Below are 16,125 nucleotides of genomic sequence, written 5' to 3'. Positions count from 1 at the left end.
GATCCAGCTGGAACACCCAGAGCAGGGTGCCCAGAGCTACATCCAGGCAGCTTTGGAAGATCTCCAAGGAGGAGACTCCACAGCCTTTGGGCAGCCTGTGCCAGTGCTCCATCACCTGCACAGCACAGCAATGCTTCTGGTGTTCAGAGGGAACCTTCTTTGTGCTGGTTTGTGCCTCTGGTCTGGCATTGAGCACCACTGACAGAGTCACTGCAGGGACTGCCTCATGATTTTCTCATGTAGCACCTATAAAAATGGGGTTTTAGTCTAGACACGCATCCCTCATGCTTAATATGCAATAAATAGGCATAATGATAATGGATAAACTGGGAACCCAGCTCTTTATGGAAACAGTACCTAATATGGGAATGATTTGTAACTCTTCAGGATTCCTTTACTCCTTTCTGCTTTGCTCTGAGCACTTGAAAATGTGTTCACTGCAGGATGGTCTGTGTTAGGAATAATGACGTTTACGTTAATTAAATTTCAGAAATATCTAAATGGCAGCCCTACTGAGCTGGAGGGAAGAACATTTCCATATTTTATGGTGTTACACTATGTTGTTGGCTGGTGGCTGCTAAGCTTTCAGTTAATGTATCTAACATCATGTGGCTGATGGCAAATACAGTTTAACTTCTCTCAGTAGAAATCTTATCAATAAAAATCTGATGTTATATTCTAGCTATGCTACACTAGTGAAAGAGAGAGCAGTGTTAACTGATAGTTCTGTAGAAATACAGATGGCTTTTATTAGTAATACAACCAGGTATCTTGTCAAAGGGATTCTACTAACTAGGTTAGTGAAATAGTATTATATATTATAGTATTAATAGTATTATCATTTTACTGCCGAGGAGTCAACACTCATAACTAAGACTGCTGCCCTGGACTCTGAACAAAACATGTGTGCTCCGAGGAGTTCTGACTATAAGAAACAACAGGTAGATATGGGCAGGAATGTGGCACCAGAAGCAGGTAGAGACAAATGTAACATTTACATGCTCACTTGAACTTTTTCTAATAGTATTTGCATTTTGACCTATCCACTACTTTAAAAAAAAACAATACCCAAGGTCTTCGCTGTAAGTAGGCTCAGGATTGAGTTGCCTTATAAGCAGCAGCAGATGTTCAGATACCAGTAAGACAGTGTAAAGCTTCATGTACACGTAAAATCTTAGTTCCCAGCAGTGGGTTCTTAAAGTATGCCCAGTACATGTAGCAGCTCCCATCAGCCCTCAGTCACCTTGCCAGCTGAAAACACAGGACATGTAGGTACTGTGGCTTCTCTGCATCTTTCTCCGTGATGCTGATTTTGCCATCCCTTTTTTCTCTTCATTCTGTGTTAGTAGGACCATCACAGACAGCCACCACAGCACTGCTGCTACAGAGAACTCTCCTGGGACAGGGAGCAGAGGCTGTGGGGCTGCTGTCTATATGGGCCAGGTTTGGGGTGATGACTAACACAGGCATCCAGGCTTCTGGGAAGCCCTTGGGAAGCCCTAAGGCAGCATGACTGTGCTGTTATTCACTTTGAGGGTAGAGTCTGGCCTTGGAAGCATCTCAGAGCCCTGAACACATACTGAAAGCAGTACTGGGACAGTATACGAGTGCTCTCAATTCAATATGAAATTCAGAAACCAAAAGCCAAGCTCTTCATCAAGGAAACAGCAATTAGTGGGCAAGCGCTTAAAACTGGACAGATGGAAGTAACCCAAGATGCATCCAACCAGACAAAACAAGTTGTGTATAAAGTATCTAAAACTAAGTCTAAAAGAAAAAGAAAGTGTGATTTTTTTTCCTGTCTGAAAATAGTAGTAACATTGAATATTTTTTGTCCCTTCCATCAATGTTGGATAATTTAATGCTGGTGGTGGCTCTGACTATGCCTGTGGTGCTCTGGGGTGTAGGGGCCTCCATATTGTCAGTCATGTAGCCATTTCTGCAGTCTCTACCAGATGCATCAAAACAAGCACCCGCTTATTTGCCTTCTACTGCCCTTCTCCATGTATCAAAAAGCACCAACTCCTCCACCGTCTCGGAGTAATGGGTCATTAACAACAAACTTCTTCCTGTCAGAGTGCTTCTCAAGCACTTGTGGGAAAGTCAGGAAAAAATGTAGATTTCCAGCTGCTGCACAAAGGAAAGAACAGCCATTTAAAATCCATGTGTCTTCATTTTTTCTCCCTACCCTTCAGGGGCAGCACTATAGGGGCAGGGATGTGTTGTCAGAAGTCAGTGCTGCCACAATGGGTTTACTCTGCAAATAGGTTTCCTTCTCCCAAGAGAGGGAACTTGGCAGAGACCATCCAGAGGATGCATGGGGCTAGCAGACACAACAAAGTTTGGAGCGTGCAGTTGCTGATCCCTGGCTAAGGATACCCAAGTGCTGAAAAGAGCAATTGCTTCAGACAGCAAGAGGATGCATCACCGTCCCTCTGTCAGCAGAAAGCTGAAGTGCCTATGGAGTGGTGTGCATGGGTAGTGTGTGGTGGAAGTGGTAATAAAGTCATTACAGCCAGGAACCTCAAGTGAACAGAAGCTGCTGCAATGAGGCACAGTATGAGTGAGCTGCCGATAAGTAGAAATCTCTGATGCTGCTGCAATTGCCTCCCGCCCTGAGATATCTCTTCTACCATTTACCTCTGAGTGAAGCCACTGGACTGTCAACACTTGTGGCGAGATCGTGTTCACAGGACTGTGAGCCGTGTTTCCCAGGTTGTTGGAGGAGAGCACAACATGCTGCTTCTGGCAGCAGGAAGGGAAGCAATGTGCAGGAGGGGCTCAGATTTCTTAACATTTACTGTTAGTTTCTTGGCAGCCGTCAGCTTATTAAACCAGCAGAGGAAAACCTTGCTTGATTTTTCCCCCCTATGCATGGATAATGATACCCATTTTAAATTACCCTCCTTAGGTAAAAGAGTGTGCCAAGAAAAAAAAAAAAGTAGTGGAAGAACAGGAGGCAAGGAATGCAGCATTCAGTAGGGCTGCTTTGCCTTGCCTTACTTTGCTACCCCTGATTCACTAGACTCTACCTCACCTTTGGTTTCTCAGATTTCAAAGGCAGCTTTTATGAGCTCCCCAATTTCCCCAAGCTGTTGTAGGGCCAGCAGAATCTTCCTCATGCTTCTCACCCGTGTCTCAATGTCCTCCTTAGCATACAGCCCAAAAATGATATTCTGGGGATCCCATGGTGTATCTTGCAGGCAGCCCTGAATGGGATAGGTGATGATCCCCACCTCTAATAGCACATTCCTTCCTAGAGAGGAGATGCTGGAGAATGTTTGTGCCACTGGGCAGTGTAGCAGTGCATGTGTGTCAGAAGCCTATTGCTTTGACTCAGTGCTGTTCTTCATTCCACTGGTACCACTTTGCTGTTTATCTAAGTTTGTCTTCCCAGAGCCCAGCTGTGGCCACCATGGCGTCATGCAAGATGTGGAAATGCCCTGAGATCTGGTACTGCCAGCAAAGTTGAGGGTTTTTTTTCCAGAGCTTTCCGTAGTAAAGCGAGGCTGAATGCTGGAGCAAAAAGGTTTCCAAAGCAGAAAACATTTTTTTCTGAAGTGTCTTCTAAAAGGTGTTGCGGGGATTTCAGCTCCTTCGGTAGCATACAAGGATACAGATCCACATAGCTGAACAGCATTCAGCTCCTTTGAACTAGGAAAAGCACCAAACACAGTTGGTGGAAGGAACCTCTGAAGGTCGCAAGCTTGTTGAGGCTCCTCTCAGCACAGCATCATGGCTCTAGGTCAGGTCAGCCTTGGCATTGTCTGGCCAAATCTTGAAAGTCCCAGGGTGGGGTGTTCCTCTCTCTGGGAGATGCCTTCCTAATGTCCATAATGATCTCCCAAACTCCAGCCTGGCTCTGTGGCCTCTCATATTGTCATTTTATCCTTGTGTGAGGCTAGCATGCTCTTGGCCAGTACAAGGTGTGACCCATAGTTTGTAGCAACACGAGCAGGAGCAGAGGCTTTATTTGCAGCACTCACGGTAGTACAGTGAGCAAGCAGTTTCAAAATCCAATTTCATAGACATAGAGATTACATTAATCTCTTTTAATAGCTAAACAATTCAAGTTTTCAAGATAGGACAAAGTAAGGGATATTCTTGACAAAACTGGTGCTTCAAAGCTGCCTGCATCTGATTCAGACTCCTAGCTCCTAAGCACAAATGGTAGAACCGATTGTATCTCTTCAGAGAGTAGCTCTGCAAAACTTGTACTTAATCTCCCCTTTTTATAACTCACTGTAGCTGTCTGGGCTTGCCTGTTGGGAAGCAAATGTGGATTGACTTTGCCTTCAAATACCATATGAGGAAACTCACTCAGCTCTCACCAACTGATCTCTGAGGCCTGTGGAATGATAAAAGCTCAACTTATCAAAGTATCTGTAAACTGCCTTCTGATTTCTAGCTCGAGCGCCTCCCTGAATCTGGACCCTTTGATTTAAGGTGGCTGCTTTCTTTCACTGTGTCTCAACAGGCAGAAAAGGGCATAGCTCTAATCCCTGTTGGCTCAGTTGCATTAGCACAGCATGATAGAAAAGCCCTCTTCAACTCCAAAAAGGCAGAACTGAATCCGATCTGCATTAGAAACTTCTACCTGTGCAGTAAGTACCTTGTCATTGGCAGGGATGTTTCTGTATCTCCAGAGACTGGTGTCAATGTATCTGTTGATGCTTTTTGAATCAGAGAACCAACATCAGCTGTCCTAGGGAAGGCACTGCTTTTTGGCCTATGCTGCATGTTTTCAGAGAATTTGCAGGTTTTGAGATCTGTGTGTATCCATTTTAGGCTGTTTTCCAGCATTTGTGCTGTGATTTAGGGCTATGACAAATGAGCTCTAGCAAATCACGCCGAGGTGACTGAAGGCGACCAGCCCAGCTGTTTATTACTGCTCTGCTGGCACTGATGACTGTCCCTGCAGCAGTTGGCAGGAGATAACATACATCCAGGGCAGAACTGCTCCAAATTGTGTTTTAGTTGAAATCTCCAAGGAGGTGGGGTTAGACCATATAGAAGACTGTGAATTAGAGATACTGAGATGTTGTTCGTGGTGCTTTGTGCCCATCAAGATGAGTGCTGATGCCATGTCCTTACAGCATTGCTGCTGTGTTTCTGTCCCCGCTGTGCACCAGAACTGCAGATCCTTCCAGGAGGTGATACAGGGATTTCAGCCAGCCACGTAACCTCCTCATTCACCTGGCAGGAGAGTGGAAATAAAACATGCCACGTGGGAATAAACTGGGAAGAGAACTGGGCTTTAAGTACACAGCGTGGCCTTCCCCCCCCCCTTTAACACCTAGCCAGTGAGCTATTCCAGGCTATCTTGTTTATACTGAAGAGCATTTAATACCCCTTAGCATTTGTGTTTGCCTGAAGCTACAGGCAGCTCTGTCCTGCAGTGCACTAAATATTTGTGCAATAAGTACAAACAGATGTTTGAAGATCTGCTTTGAAGCAAATCTTTACCCACTAGATTCTTTCCCAAGACTCTTCAGGAATCGTGTACATCAATATATTCCAAGAAAAGCCTTGACAGGCAGTGAGAGAGGAAATACATCGGAATAGGCAGTAGTGGCGCAGGAATACACACATCTCTACTGCATAAATCCTTCACAGCAGCAGCAGAGATGTCAGAGTTTTCATAAACAATTCATCTGCCAGGTCTCATTCCTATAAATTCCTCTGCCACATGTAGGGCTTCTAGGCTCGGTTTGACTCACTGGCCAGATCCTCATCATCCCCAAGAGCTATTGTCTGCACCCTAAATAATCTCCCTAAAAGTCAGAAATCCCAGAGCAAGTAGAGAAGGTAAAAGCTGCCTGGTGTGCACAGATGGCACTCTCTCATGCATATTTCACTTGTGTCAGCCACAAGGCAGGCATGAGTGGCATGAAATAACGTGACTCTCAGACCCCAGTATACTGAGTGCCACATGCAAATGAATGGGGAAGGTTCTGCCCCAGGCAGCTCCCAGCACGTGTTGGGATGCAGCAGAAACCCCGAGAGGGGAACGGTAGTGTGGTAGCAGCAAAACCAGCTAGGATCTGCAGTGATCACTGCCTGGGAGGTTGCAGTGAGGGCTCGCAAATGACTTTAACCACTGTTTTATGGCTTTGCTTTTATTTCTTCTTTTCCCACATTTCTGGGGAGAAGAGGGTGTGTCAGGACATTCAGGTGTTAGACAAGCTGCAGCCAGCTTTCTTCTTTGCCAGTGAATCCCTTGGTAGGCTCTCAGCCTTTTTCCCTTATTCTCTAAGAAAAGCATTCTTCTGTACCCTAGGGCACACAAGATTAATACATAAGAGGCTGGGAAGCATTCAGATATGGCACTGGGGAAAGCCATATAAGGTCCTGAGTGGATCCGCTCTGAGGTATCTTTTGACAGTGTACTTTGGACAGCAAAGAGAATCCTTCAGAGCACTTACAGTAGCTGCCTTTTAAATGCGCAGTGATGTTTGTTCAGAGCTGTATGGAGAGCTAATGTGCTGCCTTAAAGCTCTCTAATATCACAGAATCACAGAATCACAGAATCACAGAATCGTAGGGGTTGGAAGGGACCTCCAGAGATCATCGAGTCCAACCCCCCTGCCAAAGCAGGATCCCTACACCAGGTCGCACAGGTAGGCGTCCAGGCGGGTCTTGAATATCTCCAGAGAAGGAGACTCCACAACCCCCCTGGGCAGCCTGTTCCAGTGCTCCGTCACCCTCACTGTAAAGAAGTTCTTGCGCACATTGGTGCGGAACTTCCTATGCTCCAGCTTCTGGCCATTTCCCCTTGTCCTGTCTCCGCACACTGCTGAAAAGAGTCTGGCCTTGCCACTTTGCCCCCCACACCTTAGATATTTATAGACCTGGATCAGGTCCCCTCTCAGTCTTCTCTTCTCAAGGCTAAACAGACCCAGCTCACTTAGCCTTTCCTCATAGGGGAGATGCTCCAGGCCCTTCACCATCTTTGTGGCTCTCCGCTGGACTCTTTCCAAGAGATCCCTGTCTTTTTTGTACTGGGGAGCCCAGAACTGGACACAGTACTCCAGATGAGGCCTTACCAGGGCAGAGTAGAGGGGGAGGATCACCTCCCTCGACCTGCTGGCCACGCTCCTTTTAATGCACCCCAGAATGCCATTGGCCTTTTTGGCCACAAGGGCACACTGCTGGCTCATGGCCAACCTGTCGTCCACCAGGACACCCAGGTCCCTCTCTGCAGAGCTCCTCTCCAGCAGGTCATCCCCCAACCTGTACCGGTGCATGGAATTATTCCTCCCTAGGTGCAAGACTCTACACTTGCTTTTGTTAAACTTCATCTGGTTCCTTACTGCCCAGCTCTCCAGCCTGTCCAGGTCTCGCTGAATGGCAGCACAGCCTTCGGGCGTGTCAGCCAATCCTCCCAACTTCGTATCATCAGCAAACTTGCTGAGGGTGGCCACTACCCCCTCATCAAGGTCATTGATGAAGATGTTGAACAGGACCGGTCCCAGCACCGACCCCTGGGGAACACCGCTGGTTACAGCTCTCCAACCAGACTCTGCACCGCCAATGACAACCCTCTGTGCTCTGCCAGTCAGCCAGTTCTCAACCCACCTCACTGTCCACTCATCTATCCCGCACTTCCTCAGCTTCGTTATAAGGATGTCGTGGGAGACAGTGTCAAATGCCTTGCTGAAATCAAGGTAGACTACATCCACTGCTCTCCCCCCATCCACCCAGCCAGTGACAACATCATAGAAGGCTACCAGGTTGGTCAAGCACGACCTCCCCCTGGTGAACCCGTGCTGACTACTCCTGATAACCTCCTTTTCTTCCAGTTGTCTGGAGATGGCATCCAGCACAATCTGTTCCATCACCTTTCCAGGGACAGAGGTGAGGCTGACTGGCCTGTAATTACCTGGATCTTCCTTCTTGCCCTTTTTGAAGACCGGAGTGACATTGGCTATCCTCCAGTCTTCAGGCACCTCCCCCATTCTCCAAGACCTCTCAAAGATGATAGAGAGCGGTTCAGCAATCACCTCTGCCAGCTCCCTCAGCACCCGTGGATGCACCCCATCGGGTCCCATGGATTTATGAACATTGGTGTTGCCTAGGCGCTCTCGGACCGCCTCTTCCCTGACTAAAGGGAAGTCTTCCATTCCCCAGACCTTCTCACTAACCACCAGGGCCTGGGATTCCCGAGGGGGAGCTTTTTCACTGAAGACAGAAGCAAAGAAGGCGTTCAGTATCTCCGCCTTCTCAACATCCCCCGTTACCAGAACACCCCCCTCACTTAGTAGGGGACCTACATTCTCCCTAGTCTTCCTTTTACTGTTAACATACTTAAAAAAACCTTTTTTATTATCCTTTACCACCTTTGCTAGATTCAATTCCAGGTGGGCTTTAGCCTTCCTCGTCGCATCCCTGCAGGCCCTGACAACATTTCTATATTCTTCCCGAGTGGTCAGACCCTTTTTCCACATTTCATGGACCTTCTTTTTCCCTTTGAGTTTGTGCATGAGCTCCTTGCTCATCCACACAGGTCTCCTGCCACCCTTTCCTGATTTCTTGCTCACAGGGACTCTATATACTCTATAGGACACTTTGACTTCCCTTGTCTTCATTTACCCGCCTCTCATATTTCTTGTTTAAAACATGAAAACAATTAATAACTGTTTTTCTACCGTTAATTTTCCTTTCCTAGTAACTACTCATTAGCCTTGCCTAATTCCACTTCATCTGGAACCACTCTTCCTACATTTGCCCTCCTCCTCCTGCTGCTCCATCACAAGCTCAGTCAGGAGCCACCCATCACTGCACTCCTCACCAGCTGTGCTGCTGTGACACAAAGTTGTATCTTCCAGATGGTGAGATGGTCATTTTGTCATCCTGTGCCACCGTTGTCTCTATTTGGGTCAGCCGTGCTTCCGTCCATTGTAGGGATGAAGATTGGGATGATGGAAGAATCCAGCAACGGCTGCAGCAATGAGCACGACTGCCTGGAGCCCTGCAATCGTGTGCTGAGCCTTCACTTTGTTCAACAGCTCTACGTGGTACATGTAAGAGAAAATATGCCCTTCTGGGGGAAGCTTGTGCCACTGCCTCATCACTCTTTCTGAGAAATTGTTTCTAACATGTAAAGGTTTTCTCCACAAGTAGTGCTCTGGTATAAGTTAGAGAGGAGGAAGGCTCTATGGTGATAGTCTGGCTCTAGGAATTTGCCTCAGACAGCTGTGAGTGGCTTAGCAAAAGGTAAGGGGGGGAAAAGCATAAGCCCCCAACCTCTGAATAAGGGAAAAATGCTGCAAAAGAGAAGAGGCCGAGTGCATGAACCTTCACACCCAGTCTCCCCCCAAGAGTGGAAAACTTTCGGAGGAAGCTGATGCCTTTCTACCACCAGCGTGCTTTTTAAGAAAAGCCAAGCTGCACTAGGAAGTGTCACCTGCAGTGCTAGTGTGTGAGGCTTGGCTGTAAGGCCTGCAAGTTTTGCTCATTTCTATCCTATAAGTGGTCACCCAGTACGTATGGTATCTTTTCTTTCCTCCCTCTGCGAGCAATTTTGTCTTTTTTTGATAAACCATCATTCAGCCATAGCAAGCAACTGTAATCCTAATGCCTGTGTTAATTAAAAATCTAATGGCTCTTCCTCAGGAGAAAGTTCGTTAGTTTCAATGTTTTCCTAAAATAATTATATCCAGGCAGGCTATCACCCCCCCCGTAGTTTCACTACTGCTCACTTTCTCTGGAGTCCTGCATGCTGCTGCACTGCATCATTTTGTTGTGTTCCACTCCATCATTTCAAAATTAGTTGCATATCTGTTTCAAAGCATGGCAAAAACTTTAGGGACTGTAGGAGATGGTGTATCTGTACTGTGATGACGGACAGAATTCACTGCCTTGTAGCACTGCGTTGTAATGAAGAAACTGTGACTCTTCATCTCCCCTGTGTTCTAAAATAGCAAGAGATAAACAGGAAAATGGGGAGACACGTTCTGCTTCATATTGTTTGGCTCTCCACTCAGCTCAGCCTCTGATATTAATAACTTCCTGTTTTGTTTTAAGCCTTCTGACAAGTGAGGAGCCTTCATTTCAGCCTGAAATGACACCCAAATGGCCAGTGTGTTTCCAGGCTCTGGGCAACAAATTCCAGTTTTCTACCTACCTCTAGGCCAGAATTTTAGAACTGAAAGTCAAACTGATGAAAATTGGGTGCTTGAACCACCTGTGAGTTGCCAAAATACAAATAACCTGGCTTTCACAGCAGGTGGACACCTGCAGACCCCGTAAGTAGTCATGGGACTTGAGAGGGCAGGTCTGCAAATCTGTCCAGTTTGGTGTAGGATCAAACAAGGATCCTAACCTAAAACTCTGGACTCCTGTTTGTTTCTAAGGATGTGCTCAGAAATGAGAAACAGAAAAGAAGATCTGGAAAAACATTTGCCAAATATTGCTTGTGTACAATGCTAGTGAAATGTATGCTCATCATTTGCATCGTTTTTCAGATACCTAAACTATTAAGACTCTTTGTTTTCCAGGATTCTGATGAACTTTTGCTGTGAACTATTTCCTGTGGATAACTTGCATGAGAAGCAGAGTCCCCCAGCGTGCCTGATTCATGTGTACTTCCCACAGCTGTTACGCTGTGTAACCAGGAACCAGCTCCAGACCCTGGTGTGCATTGGGATGGCTTGAACGCAGCAATTCTAGGAGGGTTAAAAATTAAACCAGCAATCAAGATCTAAAGCAGCACTGGGTTTAAAAGACTGGCAAGGTTCAGCTGTGAGTTAATTCATTAGTTGCAGTTAATATTGCTAGAAGAGCTTGACAAAAGGAAACATGAAGCAACTGAAAAGAAACACCATTAAGGTGAATGTCAGAGTGTTTGCATCCAACAAAGAAAAAAAGCTAAATACAGAAGAGAAAGCACTGGTTCCCATTGAGTGGTTACAGAAGAAACAATCATACTACTACAGAGACCTGACTAGAGAATGAATCTCACGACTGGCCAATATCTCCTCCAGGACAGGTGAGAAACCCAAACTAGCTACAGCTTGCAGGTAGGAGGCTCTGTTCCGTCAGAGTATGCTGAAATGCTGGGTTTATGTAGCAGTGGTCATTTCCAGTTTTCTTGAATCCCATTGTCTGTTCAGCAGCACTTAGGACCAAAGAAGGAACTTCTTCATCTGTGCATCTGGTGTGACCTACACAATGCAGCCATGGGCTCCTGCTGCCTTGGGAGCAGCCTTCCAAATAAACAGTTCTAGCACACTCTCCTAGACAAACAATAGTTAATTATCAACACTAACAAGTGAGTTTCACATTTCTATGTCCAATGTACGTACATCTCAGTCTCCCAAGTGTCTTCTCCAAGCAGGGTGTGGATCTTCAGCCACTGGCACTCCAGGCAGTAGATGAAGGCAGTGGGTTGCATGGTGTGGGATTCAGCTCCATTTGTCCCTTCTCTCTCTCCTTTTGGAAATGTGGAAAGAAATGGCTACCATTTGGGATAATCTTTGGCAGCACCACCTGTCCCTGCTGTAGCTGCACCTTCCTACCCCTGGATCACGTTATCTGTATGCTAAGCAGAGAACTCTCCCACTTAGGATTTGTGTTTATTTGGTGTTTTTTTCTAAGCCGTGGGTCAACAGGCAGGAATTATTTTAGCTGGCTTTAAGAGCCTTTTTTATGCAATCAAGTGTCTCTGTTGAGGTGCTGCTTCAAGAGAGTGTGGGAAACTCTCCTGACACTACCACTGCCAGTGGCCCTGCTTTGTAGCAGTGGGATCTGCAGGAGCAGGAGCATCAAACCCCTGTGCTGGAGCTCAGTCAGGCTGCCTGCAGGCATCACACACCAGGGCAGTGGCTGCCTGTTCCCCTCAGGAGCTGGGAGATGGTGTCACTTGCCCACAGAGCACTCAGCACTGCTCACACTGGACATGGACATTTCAATATCTCAGATGAAGAAACAGATGCTTTTTCTTGCTTTAGAGAGATTATTTCTTCTGTGCCACTAGACTGAGATTGTTTGCTTGGCTTAGCCTGTGTTTTCACCATATGCAACAAGCCTTAACCGCTTCATATGAGGCTGCTATTCATTTGAGGCCAGTATGAAACATTTCTGGCTTTTCTTTTTCATTTTTCTGGCCCATACATGTTGCTAATCTATCCCCTTGTCTACATACTCTTTTTTCTCTAACATTTCAGGTCTCCTGCCTTGTAATATTTCAAATCCTTGACTGCTTGCTGCTGCAGATGGAGTATTGGTTATCCTCCATCATCGGTCTGGCTGCGAGGACTTCCTGTGCTTGACAAGTTGATTACTTCGTCAAGGTGAATGTTCAGCTGAGTCTGTCTGGAGGACCTCTGTGTGTCTGATGCCAGCTGGTTTCTCACCAGACACACTGTTTCACCAGGCACAGAATAATATGAGGAGAAAAACTGGGATTTTGAGGGGCTTTTTTCCCCACTCCCTTTCTGAGGTTGATGTTACTCCAGTTTATCCCAATAAAGTGTAGATGGCTAACTCTCTAAATGCAGCCATCTTCTATATGGAGAGCAAACTCATCTGATGAAATGCCGTTGTCCTTTATATATGATTTTCCCTGTCTTTAGGAACCCCAAAAGAGGTTAGATAGCTTGGAAGCTGTGGCATTAACAGTGCTTTCTGATTGTCCATTGTGTATCATCAAGGAAGCACAGTAAAACCCAACAGTTAAATGAATTTCATTGCAGTTCCTGAGGGAGAGCAGGATGCTTTACTTGTGAGTTGCAAGTCGGGTCAGGAGGGGTAGATCTCCACGGAGAAATTGCTGACACAGGCCCAGAAATGTCATTAGTAAGGTAAGGAAAAGCATCCAAACTTCTCTTAATAGTCCTTTGTGGATACTTTATAGGAAGTGGCATCTAGACAACAGTGGGTATTAAGGAATTGGGAAATAACAGTAAACAGCACAAAGTAAACAGCACAGAGAAAACTCTGTGTGCTTTCTGAGAAGGTAAGGAAACTGTGTCACAATGCTGAATGCTTCAGGAGAGAAAATTCTCATAACTTCCATAGCCAAACATCACTTGGGACCAGAGTGTGAATGACTACTCTGTGCTACTGCTGAAAGAGTGTTGCAACTTCTTGGCAGGTTACAGAAAATAGAAGGTTGGCCAGCATCATTATCTGGTGGTACAGGAACATTTGTTTCTCTAGCCACATGTGGCTGTGTCTGACCATCTTGGGTATCCAAGCAGGGAGTTCAAAGGAAAACTCTGCAGGCTTGGTTTTCAAAGGGACCTATTTCCACTAAGTGTGAACTTTGTTTCTAAAAGGAGAGAAATCCTTGTTTACTCTTCTAAGAATTCATATTTCTGGCATATTGTAGCAGAAATAATAACCAAAAGCATAGTACAGTCGTGAGGTGAATCCAGGGAGCATGGCAACTACTGCCAGACTAGCATTTGCAGCCAAACCAGCCCCTGGTGCATCATGAGCACCGTATCTGGCAGACGTGGTCCTGGGGTTGCTGTCCTCAACAGATCCCATATTGAACACCTCAGTGAGAAGAAGAATCATAGAATCACAGAATATCCTGAATTGAAAGGGGCCCACAAGGACCATCAGCTTAACTCCTGGCTCCACAAGGGAGGCACAAAATTCAAATTCTATGTTTGCAACTGTTGTCCAAACACTCCTCAAAATCCAGCAGCTAAGGCCATGCCCACTGTCCTGAGGAGCCTCTTCCTCTACCCACCACCCTCCGGTAAAGAACCTTTTCCTAAAACCAAGACTGACCCTCCTCTGGTGCAGCTCCATGCTGCTAAAGATGGAGCTTTTCCTGTGTCCCACCATACCTGACAAGGCAAGGATGTGTTGCAGTCCCTCTATATTGAGCTATTTCAGACCAGCTTTGTACGAGAGTGGAAGAAGTGCAATATGTACTCACTTTTCTCCCCTTGGAAAGGTAGAGGCAGGGGAGCAGGCTGCCAGACCTCCAAGAGGAGCAGGGGTCTCCATCAGGGCATTTCCTAGCAGGAGGCAAGGAGATCATGCATTCTCCTGTCATTTATTCCCTGATGAGTATTTTCTTTGCTTCCTCCAGGCCCGTGGCCAGGAGGGCCAGCACTGGGAACACGTCCTGGTGCACAGCCAGGGCGCAGCAGTGTCCTGCTGAAAGCAGTGGCCCGGGGCCGGGTACACAGCATCCAGCCCTCCCCTAGAGACTGTTGTTTGCTGAGGGATGCAAGGTAACCTCAGCATTGAAGATAGCTGGGATGGTGGCCAGCGAAGATTAATGGTATCATTAATATCCCCAGTTTATTTATAGATTTAAAAAAGTCTCCAACCTGTAAACAAAGCAGAGTTATGCTGCGTAATGCAGAGAATCACAGGTTTGCTTCCTTCCCACTCCTCTTATTTCATCCTGGTTGTTGAGAGTGTAAAACCCCCTGGAGTAGAACTGGCTCATTGCAAACTTACATTATAAACCTTCTCAATTAGGGGGATACGCACTGTTGGTTTATTTTTCCATGAATGTTATATTCGTCCAGTCTCCTTTCTCCACTCAGCTCCTTCTGTGCTTTGTCCTGTGGCCCCTGTTATGGAAAATTCTCTTTTTGAGGAATTCCTGAGGCCCAGGTTGGGCAGTAATCATAGGAATTACTGATTTTCTGCCTTGGGCTTCAAGCTATAAGCTGTAAGTGTGAGGTGGATTGAGCATCTTGTAGCTGTGGAGAGCACCTAGGCGGTGCATGGCCCCAGTGAAGCGTGCAGATGTTATTAATGACCCTGGGGTCTTCCTACGGGCACTCAGGGCCACTCAGCTCCCAAGTTCTCGAGGAACTTGAAGGACTGTCAAGAAAAGAAAAAGCATGTTGGCTCCAGGACAGGATTTTTCAGCACGTGAGCTGCAGCCACACCACCTGGCCCATCTCCAGGAGCTGAGGAGAAGGTAAGGTAGGAAGGAGGCCTGTTGGCAGCAGGCAGCAAGAATCTGCTGCAGAGGTGTATAGGTGGAGAAGAAAAGAAAAATGTGAGGACCCCTCCAGACACACAGTGCAATGATGTGTTTTGGAGGGCAACCACCATTCATTTTACTGTTTGTGATGTGTTAATCTGGGTTGTACTCCCATTGCTCTCTTTCCTTGGCCTTCTGTCTTCTAGGGGGTAAAATAAAGAATTGGCAGAGAACTGCTCAAATTGCTGTTGTCTTCTTTTCTGTGGGAAATTAGAGTGCTTCAGGGCAGAGGAAGTAAGTCTGAAGTACTAGAAGTGACTGAAGGAGGGTTTCTCTGCCATGGACAACACAGATGAAATCATGACCCTGGAATCCCCTCACTGCCCAAACCCTGGTGGGTTTGAGGCATCTCACTGCCTCATGTTCTCCTTCTCCTATTTCTCACTTGGGCTGTGAGATCCAGCTTCTCTCCATCCCCCCCCCGACACAGCCCAGCTCTCTGCTGTGCTGAGGAGATTGGGGCCTGTGCCTCAGTTTCCTTCTCTGTTAAATGGGACAATGGTGCTGACTGAGTTTCATATAGTCTTCTGAAGGACAAAATCTAAGTACAGTTATCAAAAGACCATGACTTGGAGACTGTTTCCTTGTCTGATGTACATGAGATCTCGTGAAATTCAAAAGGCTTCAAGGAAAAGGCAGGTCAAGTGCAGCATCTGAGATAAAGGAGGAGAAGAGGTAATGTTTTAACTATACTTATCTCAGGAAGGAGACACCTCCTACGTATTTTTTTCTAGTCTAAATTCCTGAACATCTAACCAGAATAATCAGCACAACTTTCTCTGATGTTACAGGCATGAGCCTTGTTACAAAAGGGGCCATCTACATCTCTCTCAAACTGATTACGTGCTTTGAAAAGTGATTGTAAAAGGTGAAAGATTTTTTTTTAACAAGACAACTAAGGCACATCTCTACTGAGGAACAGCTGCCTCCCAGACCTCAGTGCTGCACATCTTCTGTGCCATCACTGACCCCTGATACAGAAAGGAAGAACTGGGATTTTTCTGTTTTCCTGTTCCACTGGGCTACACCCATTTGTAACCATATTTATCCTTTCTTTTTCTAGCTGCCAACGCTGGGTGGCACTGGGTAACTCCTGACATTTTATAACGTCTCTTCTAAAACTTGAATCACACCAACTTGGCTCCACGCTGTCCTGACAA

General features: G+C 46.3%; 1 long non-coding RNA gene across 1 annotated transcript in view; it reads left to right on the top strand.

Annotated features, from left to right (window-relative positions):
* LOC116244236 (uncharacterized) overlaps nt 1-15,401 on the top strand; it is a 54,623-nt gene extending 39,222 nt beyond the window's left edge. The window contains exons 3-4 of the long non-coding RNA XR_004170142.2: nt 10,500-10,990; nt 12,168-15,401. This is a non-coding gene — a long non-coding RNA (uncharacterized LOC116244236). The remainder of the gene's footprint in view (nt 1-10,499; nt 10,991-12,167) is intronic.
* The last annotated feature ends 724 nt before the right edge of the window (nt 15,402-16,125 follow it).

This window comes from Phasianus colchicus, chromosome 1, assembly GCF_987193195.1.
Source record: "Phasianus colchicus chromosome 1, bPhaCol1.hap1.1, whole genome shotgun sequence".
Lineage (NCBI taxonomy): Eukaryota > Metazoa > Chordata > Aves > Galliformes > Phasianidae > Phasianus > Phasianus colchicus.
Note: the sequence above shows the minus strand (reverse complement) of the source record. Positions and strands in the feature narration are given on the sequence as shown.